At 40.0% G+C, this 10,003-nt stretch overlaps 1 protein-coding gene across 7 annotated transcripts in view; it reads left to right on the top strand.

Moving 5' to 3' along the window:
* Positions 1–212: 212 nt before the first annotated feature.
* LOC149776400 (uncharacterized) overlaps positions 213–10,003 on the top strand; it is a 78,187-nt gene continuing 68,396 nt past the window's right edge. For 3 of the 7 annotated variants that reach the window (XM_089940803.1, XM_089940802.1, XM_089940801.1), the window contains exon 1: positions 214–472. The gene's annotated coding sequence lies outside the window, so the exon portion shown is untranslated. Of the gene's footprint in view, positions 473–10,003 lie in introns of all 7 variants that reach the window. The other 4 variants (XM_089940806.1, XM_089940808.1, XM_089940804.1 and 1 more) reach the window with 3 other exon arrangements.

Below are 10,003 nucleotides of genomic sequence, written 5' to 3'. Positions count from 1 at the left end.
TCCGTCGTCTTTGCTCAGTAAATTGGCAAAATGTGTGAATTATGACACAGGATCAGCTTAAATTGTACCTCTTGTAAACTTCGTTTTTGTACTTCTCATTGAGCATATACTGTATAATTGTTTGATTTGGCGAGAAGCCGACAAGAGGTGATGCCAAGAAAGAATTTACATTATTATCAAATATATGCTTTACTGCCAGTGCGTTGGTCTAAACTCAAAAGCATTGCATAGACATAGATTCGTATACATATTAGTTTGAATTACAAACCTTATATTAAAAGGAACAATTATGTGTCATATTGCTTTGAAGGGCATTGACATAGTGGATCGAAATTTGGATAAGAATTTTTTATGACAGCTAGAATATGCCTTCACGTCTTGGTGTCATATCCAAGTTTGTTATTTGGTGCAACAGGAAGTAAGTACAGTTAAGTGAGTGCTTTGACTGGAATCAACTCCATTCTGCGTACAGGTTAGTGAGTTATTTGATACACGTTCATTTTCTCCGCTTGGTGCAATATTATTTGTTCTATAAAAACTACATCACATAAACTGTGAACAGAGAACACGTGAACAAGCGGAACTTTGCAGATATCAATCTAGCGGTTTGATATAAGTAGTTTCAGTATTTGATAAGTGTTTGCTTTTTCGAGACATGCCAGTCTTAAGCATGTAGAATGTATTCCATAAACATAACGTGTAAACACTGCTTGCGTATAAGCTTATCTATTTGCATGGACACTGTATACCATACATATAAAATGTGGTAAATGCGTGCAGATGCTGCCAAGTTACATAGACAATTAATCATATACATATAAAGTGTGTCAGGCTTCCCTGGTTCTAAAGCATCTAGTCTCCAGTAAATACTCTTATACAGGCGAATTCACTAAGTGACTCAACTCAGCTCGAGCGGATGAAAATACTCTGTTATGAATCATCTCAATATTTATTATTATTATTATTATTATTATTATTATTATTATTATTGATTTGTGTGTTTGTTTATTTTGTTATTATTCTTTTCCTTTTAAGTTTTTATTTGAGAAAAGGGGTCCAATTAACGTGGACTTTCAGGTTGCAACAAGTCATGAACTTAGTAACCCAACGCATCATACCTTTATTATAATCCTATTTATGGCAAAGACAAGTGATGTATTTATGCACAAATGAAAAACGTAACTTTTGTTTGGCAACACCGCGTAGGATGAAGCTATTCAAAGTTAATAAATTGAAAGTACTCGAGATAAGTAAGGAATGTTCAATTGAAACATTATTCCAGCTATCTGTTTTCTCACTGACCACGAGCTAGGGTAAATCTGATAACAGTTGACGGAATAACCTTTAATGGACTTTAACCGTCCCCAAAATATTTAGACCCTCGCAAATATCAACGCTATTTATGTTCATCACAATGACGATTCCGACATTTCCACGGCAGCAGGCTTTTATGGTTATAGAAACACCTGCATATCGCTCACCGGTCCTGCACTCTATGTTGGCGGTGTCATCTGCTGTGGGTCCTCTGTCGCGATCTGCAATCTAATATAAGAGATGTTTTATAGGTTCTTCGCAGAAAATTGTTGCAGATACGGCAACACAATACGTTGTAACTGCAAATGTTGATATTTCATTTGAATATGTAGATTTTCAGCTTCATTTGCTCAGTTAAGCCCTTAGCCCTTATATATCACACAGAAACAATTACGAAACAACAATAAAAACCAATAAAATCGTATCTTCTGCTTTGTATCTTCAAGAACGTCGAGGAATATTATTATCAGACAGAAGGAAAATACTTTTGATATTTTCTATGTGAGGAACGATCTTTCTGTTATAGTACATTACAAGTGTTTATTTCTTCTATGTTTTGAAGCGTGTAAAATATGTGCTTAATTTTACTGATATCATGTAAGCTGGAATTTCGACAATGAATATCTTACTGTATATGACCAAAAGCCAAATATACTCAATAATTTTAGTTAATGGAGGAAATTCTTTACAAAGAAGGCAAAGACTCATCGTGTTATTATGGGGACTTCTGATCTATTTATCGGTGGAAACAGAAAATATCAGCTTGCTGATGATCTGATATCAAAACTTTATTATAACTTTCTATTGAAAAGGTTACATAAAGAGAAAGTAATCAGCATCTTTCAATTAGTTCCACTACATGTATAAACAATGGTTATAGGTTGTCATTTGAATAGGCTGGTATCAAGCCGTAACATGGGGTATGTCTCATTATCCCAGTAAGTGTTTTATTGTTATCATCCATGTCGTCTGGAAATCGTTCTCTTTTCATTATCCGTTTTTATTTTCTTCTGTACGTTCTGATCAAATCTCCTTTCTTGCTGGATTTGTTTAACTTCAAACTATAGCATTTTAGGACCTAGTATTATCGTTGTACAACTTGCCTGTGCTAACACGAGGAAAAAGACGAACCTCATTATAGAATAAGATAGAGTCATTCAGAACGCTTTCATGAAGATAGTGAAACTGGTTTGCACCATAAAATAACTTAACTTTTATTTAATACATTGGTCAAATGTGAATTAGCATCACAAGACACCCCTGTGACGGTATAGCGACAATGGGAAAATACATTACAAGTACGGTGATGTCATAGTACTGAAGATTGGTAACAATGTACCAAGGGGTTGACCTCAATCGGCACCAAAGAGCGGGAGAAAAAAACCTAGAACATTTTGGCGGGGACAGAGACATATATAACACATACAGCAAACAACATACTAACACAAACAACTATACAGCCGACAAAAAAAATATCTTAGTCAAGAAAGCAAATCTTTTCGAGTGGCCCTGAAAAGGGCCTTTGGGTTTATGTTAACATCATTCCGTTAACAAAGAGGGCATCAAATAAGTTTTTTTTTTTTCTTTTCCTCAAACGTCTTCTGACTTCTGGTCCGTAGATGAGAACTCTCTTCAAACAGCCTTGTCTCTCCACATAAATTCTTCTTTTCCAAACGCTCGTATAGGTGATCCGAATAATTGGCTATGATGATCTGACATACATGGGTAAGTCCGTATTGAACAGCATTGACGATACAAGAGCAGATGCTTCTACGTTTGTCTACATCTTGTGACGAGAACAGGTGAAGGGAATGAACTGAACGGGGTTATTTATAGTGTGTGTGTGTGTGTGTGTGTGTGTGACTGCGTGAGTGTAGGTTATTATTCTAAAAATCAAAACCAAGGACACGTTTTCTGTCTGGTCTATTCTGGTACAAATTTTACAGTTCAATATCACATCACCACACTTTAAATTGTTCATTGACTTCATCTGTGTCTTTTGGTCGTTGTCTCTGTTTTTATTCTTCTCCAATTTCTTCACTTTCACATGTTTTTCCTCTTCTTCTTTTTTCTTCTCTTTTTATTCTTTCTGTACGTGTCTGAGTTCTTCCTTTGGGGAAGGTACCTCTTCTTCCTATTCGCAACCCCTCTCTTCCTCTGCTTCTGGTGTTTCTTAGGGCATTCTGAAGACTGATGTCCTTTCTTTTGACAATGATAACAGGTATCTTGACTTTTGTCTCCTCTGAAACCTGTCTTGCTTTTTTTGACGGTCTGGGCATTATGTGGTCCATTTTCCTTTCTTCTGACAGATATAGCAGGTATCTTGACTTTTATATCAAAATGAGGGTGAGTGGTCCATCGGCTTGTCTAAAGAAAAATTTTGGATGGCACCTTGCAAAGCTCTGTTCAAACGCTTGATCTGTGTGGGCTCTTCCATCGTTCTGGTCAGTTTGAGAGTGAATTGAATACTGGAATGGAAGACACTAACCCTTTGTATATACACTAGTCTGACATGGATATAAAGGTACCCATGGCGTTTAAGATGTAGTCATTTGACTGTTTCAGTCAAGATGAAACGATCGCATCATGTCATGGAGAAAGAAGAAGAAAGTAAGAGGCAGGAACGTGATTTGTCGCCTCGTACAGTAGCTCAAGTTTTGGCTCAAATTCATTCCAGTGATTTTGAAGATGACATGAGTGAGCTAGAATCCAGACCCAGAGATTCGACACGCAAGCAAAGTTTACAACCATTAGTAAACCCTGAAAAGTACTACCACATTCGAATGACGGAAAAGCGCTTCTCTAGAAAATTTAGAACCACGTATTACACGTACACAGTGAAGCTTAAATATTTCAAGTTCCACGTACCGCTGGAGAAAGCAGTAGGGTTTATCACTGAGGTGTGGGATTCTTTGTTAACGACACTGAAACGGCAATGTCAAGCTATTAAGACTATCGCTTGAGACTTTCCATTCATCACAACATTTTGATGTTCCCCGTTTGGATCGAGTTTACCAGTCAGTCAGAACTGTCACCTTCCAAAGTCCTCGACAAGATTCAACACGTGCAACAATCCAACCAAACGTTTCACATCACCAATGGAAAAGCCACAGTGTTCATGACGGACGTTTCTCTTCCCCAAGGGACCGGACAAAGCAAAAAGGTGTTACTGGTGGAAACCTTCGTAGCATCAAGAGTAGCCTTGTTCAAATTAACAATCGTCAAGACCAGATGTGTTTAGCCTGTGCCATCGTGGTGGGATGAACGAATGCAGACAAGAACGACAAGTTAGAATAGAAAAGAGCCTTGAAAAGAATTCAAAAATCGAACCGAGCCAAACAACGAAGAGAAGAGAATAGCAAAGAGTGCTATCCAAAGACACCCTGTGGCATTCCTGAAATGCAAAAATTGCAAGACGTCCTGGCTTCATGCCAACCTTGAAAGTACACCCTCAAGAAGTGCGCGGACCTCTGTTGTTTCAAAGCAAAGATTTCAAAGACGGAAAATACATTCACTTCTATCATCACGATGAACATTTTGATGCCATTACCAGTATCGCTGCATTCCTGGGATACGTATAGTGTTACGAGAAATGTGAATCTGGCTATAACAGTCAAGAGCAACACAAGCATTGTGGATCAAAATGCGAGGTATGTATGGCCTCTCAACCCTGTCTAGACGAAGGACAAGAACAAGTGCATTGCCCTGCTTGTCAGCGCACTTTTGATAGCCCTGTATGTTACCAACATCTAAAGACGGATGGTTCACAGCAGAAAAGTGCTTGTCAACTCCTGAGATTGTGCCCTATTTGTGGACAAGTCATACGTACCAACAATGCCAAGGCAACGTATGTTCAGGAAAGAAATGGTGTCACATTTGTCACCAAATCGTTGCCTTGGAACATGAATGCTACATTCAAAAATACCATTCCAAACAAGATGAGGAATATGACCAGAAGAAAGGTATTTTCATCTTGATCGATTTCGAATTCATGCAAGAGTCTGGCATTCACATTCCTAATGTATGTGTGGCTCATCGAGCGTGTGAGAAGTGCATCCAAGAGCCTATCATTAGTCATTGCCCTCACTGTAACAAGATTCATGGAGGACGTGAAAAAAGCTTTCAGGGATCGAACACACTAACCGATTTCGCACAATGGATCTTAGACCCCATCGACGAGACGTGGAGCCAAGAGGACATTGAACGCTACGGAGATTATCATCGCCATGCCACGGTGAGATACTATACGAAAGTGACTTTGAAAGAGCCAAACTAATTTCCATGCAAGCGGGTCTAGTACAGTTTAAAGATTCGATAAGTTACTTGGCCATGCCTTTGAGTTGAATGCCTAAACCGTTTGGAATGACAACAATGGCCAAGGGCTATTTAACGCACATTTTCAACACCGAAGTCAATCAACACGCCGTTCTACCCCATCTGCCTGAGGTTCACTATTAAGACCCCAACAACATGCGCACCGAACAATGAGAAGCTTTCTACGCTTGGTACGAGACTCACGCCTCGGACCAAATCTAAAAGTGCTAAATTACTGTTGTTTCGCTGTAGACATTTTATTATTCATGGACCAAGGAGGGATCGATCCTTTGAAAGAAACCTGCACCATTGCCAAAACGTTTTCCTTAGTGTACCGCCAACGATTCATTCCCGAGAACACTCTGGCTGTCATTAGCCCTCAAACGACCAACTTCGTCAAACGTCAATACTCGGTCAAAGCCCTACGCTGGCTGCATTACTTGTGCGACATGGAAGACAAATGGATCCAACAAGCCCGCAAGGAGGAGGCTAAAAGACCATCGGAACCTTTTTGGTAGATGGCAGGGACTTAGAAACCCCCAAGATCGTGTACGAGTTTGATGGATGTGTATTTCACGGATGTCCCATTTGGTAGCCTCAACGTAGCTCTAAAAATCAGTTTTTACAATGGACCATGGAAGATTTCTACCAGGCCACTTGTCAGCGGAGGTTGAAGTTAGAACTGCAAGGATAACAAGTGGTGGAAATGTGGAAACACGAGTACGATCACCGTTTGAAAAGAGATGCCGAGTTTAAATGCATCGTGGAAAGTGACAAGCTGGTGGACCCACTGAACCAACGGGACAGTTTGTAAAGATGATGGACGAATGCCACGTGTTTGCTTTCCACGCTGACCCGGAGAAAGGAGAAGAAATCAAATACTCGAACTTTTTTTATGTATCCATACGTGTGTAGATATTGTCTTTTTCCGCAGTGCACCTGGAATTGCTGACGAAACACATCGACCTGGACAACATTCGACAATACGAAGGATTGATCAAGTGCAAGGTCTTGCTTCCTACGGAGTTGTACCATGCCGTTTTACCTCACCATTGCCAAGGAAAACTGATGTTTCCATTGTGCTGTACTTGTGCCGAAACGTGTAACCAAGACCAGCATCGTCATCAAACCCAGGAAGAACGCGCCTTGACGGGAAAGTGGGTCAGCGTGGGGTTGTTCAAAGCTCTGGACCTGGGATACCAACTGTTAGACGTTTACCACATTCCCAAGATAGAACAGTACCAAAAGGGTGACCAAACTCAGAAATGCATTTTCGCAGACAACGTGAATATCCTTTTTGAAACTGATGCCACACTCCCGAAGACCAAATGAAATTCAAAGAGAAATACTGGGAGCTGGAATGCATCACTTTAGGAGAAAAACGAAGGAAGGCGATCGTTTGCCAACGTGATATTAAATTGCTTGTGGGGCAAAATGGCACGAAGACCGTATTTACCTAAGGCGGAATATTTGACAGAACCTTTTCGGTACTTCCAGTTGATTCACGACAAAACCAAATACATGAAACACGTGAATATTGTTCGGGAGGATTTGATCTTAGTCATTGACGAAGCATAACTGGAATTTGTAGAAGCTAACAACGAATTTGGAAATGTCATCGTTGCGGCTTACGTTACAGCTCATGCTCACTTAAAATTGTACGAAGCTTTAGAACTGTTAGGTGATCGCGTCCTGTACTTTGGCACGGACACTTGCATCTACATCGATCGCCTGGGTCAACGTCACCGTGACATCGATGGAGACCGTTTAGGAAACTGGACGAACAAACACCCGGACGACAAGATTCTAAGTTTTGCTAGTGGCGGTGCTAAAAATTATGATTACGAATACTGGGACCCACAAAAAGTGCACACCGGGTGTAAAGTGAAAGGATAGACTCTCAATTATCGCAAAAGTCGAGTGGTGAACTTTGACGTACTAAAAGAAGCCTTGCAGTCTGGAGAAGATGGAAACTTTAAAGTGACCACCTACGAACCGCACAAGATTGTACGTTTTCTGGCACATCAAATCGTCAGTCGGCCTTGGGAAACAGTCTATCAAATCGTGTAACAGAATGTAGTTCGGCTTCCCAACCACTTCACTTTGCTGTAGGGACACGTCGATATTGATCAGCATATAAAACGGGAAAACGTCCAAGACCGATAGTTCATTGTAACTACGAAGACCAAGCGAGAAAAATGAATGAATATTTTTAAACAGACATCATTCAAGTTCTGTGATTCTCAAGTGCAGTGTAATGCTGTGCCTTGCGATGAGAGCGCTGCCGTACACTGTGACCTCAGTGATGCAGTAAAGCATCATGGGAACTTTGCTATGAATACTACTACTACTACTACTACTACTACTACTACACTTAGCGTGGAAAATGATGATGTGCGTGTCAAACCTGGCGGATGCGAAAGCGATGCCACTCGTTACAGAACACCTTATCGCTTTTCTGGTTTTCAGGGTCAATGCTATCCTCCACGTGAAACCATGCAGCTACCACCCTACGGATGTCATCAAAAACTGAGCAAATGGTTGCCGATTTCACCCTACCCTCATCGAAATGAACCTGTGAAAGACGAATATTTGTCCCCTGTTCGTTTGCCTGAATACTGCAACTTTGAAAGTCGATTTTAAATCTTTCCAAGGAAGATGGCCTAAATATCTAGGAGGAATAACCCCCCGAAGAATTAGCCAGAGCCGGATTTATCTACTTGAGCGAAGGGGATAAAGTCAAGTGCTTCATTTGTGGTGTGTCATTACACCAGTGGGAACATAAAGATTCGGCATATCTGGAACATGCTCGATGGTCTCCGGATTGTCACTACTTACCTTCTGTGGGACCTATTCATTAAACTGGCATACCATGTCATTTAAGAAACCAGCTTGACTAGGAGTCAAACGTTAGACAACACCTAGAAAAGTATTTAAACCCCATTTAAAATATAATTTTCAAGGATTACCAAACGAATTGCAAGAGAAGCCCTACAAGGAAGTTTGACAGGGACTTGCCGGAACAAAAATCTCAATTGGTGACTGTAGAACATTTGTGTCGAGAAATTCACAAGAGGAAATGTTTAAAAAAAATCAACAAAGGCGTCAGATTTCTCTTGATCAAGTCTGCGTTCTTCCAATTATTCCGCTATAGACCGTTTACATCAGAAGATTGTGTTGACATTCCTGACCATTACCCTGAATGACAGTTGTCAGAAATTACTCACTATGTCCATTATTTTCGCTCTAGGAGAAGATTTTATATAAAATAATACTGACCGATATGATCATGGATCCTTTACAAGAGAACATTCGTGGTTTATCTGTGGAGTTAAGAGAACGCTTTTACCGAGAGCTGGTCACAATGCAAGCTCAACGCAAAGATCAAATGCATCCGTTACGTTGCCGGTATTTAAACCACTGGTACCTGAATAGTATAAGAGGACTGATTCAGATCAAAGTGTTCCAGCCATCAGATATTGATCAACTACCCATTCGCACGAAGAATTTGATTATTACTGCTGATTATATTTGCTAAAAAGTAGACTTACTGCTACGAATACCAGAAGAAGAGTTAGAGGATTAACACATTCTTTCAGATTCACCACTGGATCATCTCTGATCATACAATCATCTCTGTGCATAAAATATACTTATTACCTCCGACAACAGAGGGTACAAAAACGAACTAACATGTCACAACCTTTATCACTCGTAATACAACAAAATTCTGTGGAAAGAAAACAAACAATGTATTCAGACGGTGGAGGATTAACAACACTTATTACATGAACTGTGTCCTTTGAATTGGGGTCGACGTGTGGTGTATGTCTTAGTTACTTCCGTTCTGAGATTTCGTTTACCAGACGACTCACTGTGGGCTCTTTACGAACAGTACTTGCCACCGAATAAAACATGAAAGAAACTCATTTTGTTTCACACCTTGCATTTTCATCCGGATTCGTCAACGTTTAGATACTAAAGATGTTTATGGCAATGTGTGTGTGTAGCTTGATACTTATACCCTCACTGGACAGATGTACGTGACTGTAAAAACTGGGGTCTGGAGGTTTGGACCAAAGAAGTTGCCAATTATGTCCAAGAGTGGTGATCCTCAATTTAAAAGTACAGTGAAAAAAAAAGTAACTTTTAAACCTGTGTTAGTGACATTCACCGAGAACAACCACTCCCTTGAGGACAGAACTATCTTTGGATATTCCCCAAAGATCATTATTCCGGGAGGACACCTGTGTGACTGTACCCGATGTAGTTACTTAAGAACATTACATACTGTCCCTAGGACACTTTGGTTACCAAAACCATGTTGTACAGTAACTTGTTTATATTCCACTTTGATCGTTTTGATGTGGGTTTT

Source organism: Sinohyriopsis cumingii, chromosome 18 (genome assembly GCF_028554795.1).
Source record: "Sinohyriopsis cumingii isolate HCF-2022 chromosome 18, ASM2855479v2, whole genome shotgun sequence".
Classification (NCBI taxonomy): domain Eukaryota; kingdom Metazoa; phylum Mollusca; class Bivalvia; order Unionida; family Unionidae; genus Sinohyriopsis; species Sinohyriopsis cumingii.
The sequence above is the reverse complement of the archived record's forward strand: the minus strand, read 5'-3'. Positions and strand labels throughout refer to the sequence as shown.